This window comes from Cornus florida, unplaced genomic scaffold (genome assembly GCF_030987335.1).
Source record: "Cornus florida cultivar Cherokee Brave unplaced genomic scaffold, ASM3098733v1 CherokeeBrave_3.0.0_Hap2_Chr06, whole genome shotgun sequence".
NCBI classification, from domain to species: Eukaryota; Viridiplantae; Streptophyta; class Magnoliopsida; order Cornales; family Cornaceae; genus Cornus; species Cornus florida.
In genome coordinates, this window is record NW_026775576.1 from 91,902,050 (window position 1) to 91,903,106 (window position 1,057).

Here is a 1,057-nt window from a genome sequence, read left to right on the forward strand (position 1 = left end):
TTCACACTAAGGGACATTCACTGGACTATATAGGGGGTTTCAACCTGAATAAAAGGCAACATGCAAAACGCACCTAAGTGGGCAGGAGTACCTAAGCCTAACAGGGTATACCTCAACCTATCATAGCCAGCTACACATCCACTGCATATACGCGCCCTAACCATCGACTCTAAGACTCAAGCTCACATCGTGGTACCATAATCATATATATAAAGTCCGTCCAAAACCAGAGTATATCATTCAATTCTTTGTTGGTATGACATAAGACTCCTAATCCAGTTAGCCACTCAACTTACTCAGTCGATCCGACTTAACCGTGAATAATAATAAATCCAGGTAGTCATACAACTTACTCAGTCGATCTGACTTAACCACAAATAGCAATTAATCCAGATAGTCACTCAACTTACTCAGTCGATCTGAATTAAATAAAATTAGGATTCAATATTTTACTATCATTTCCTTTAATCCAATTGGTTAAGTCTTAGCATTTTGAGCTAAGCCATCCCTAGTATGCCACCGTCCCATACCGGTGCATACGATCCCCAATATCCATGTAAATTACAGAACTTAAATAACAGTTCAACAATTAATGTCCAAAATCATGTAAATTACAAAAAGTAATAACAGCTCAGTGATTAAAGTCCAAAATCATAATCCAGGTAATTGCAAATAATATTTAATATTTCAGCAATTAAAATTCAAACGTTAATCCATGCAATTTCAGAAAAGGTTTAATATTTCAACAATTAGCATCCAAAGCATGTATAGATCAAAACTAATAAATAAATGACCCTATCATGCATATAAAATAAGTTTTATAATCAGACCATATCCCATTAAATTGCTAAAATTAAATTAAGCAATTAATTCTCTTCCATCCATTAATAGCATAACAAGTGCATTAATTTTATACTGTTTATCCCATTAACTTAGAGGTAAACTTTAATCAATTAAAGATCTTAATAACATCTAAAATTAACTTCTTAATCCCTCTGTGAAGTCTCAGAACCATTCCGAACAGTTCAACCCTCAAACAGTCTCAAAACAGTGCGTC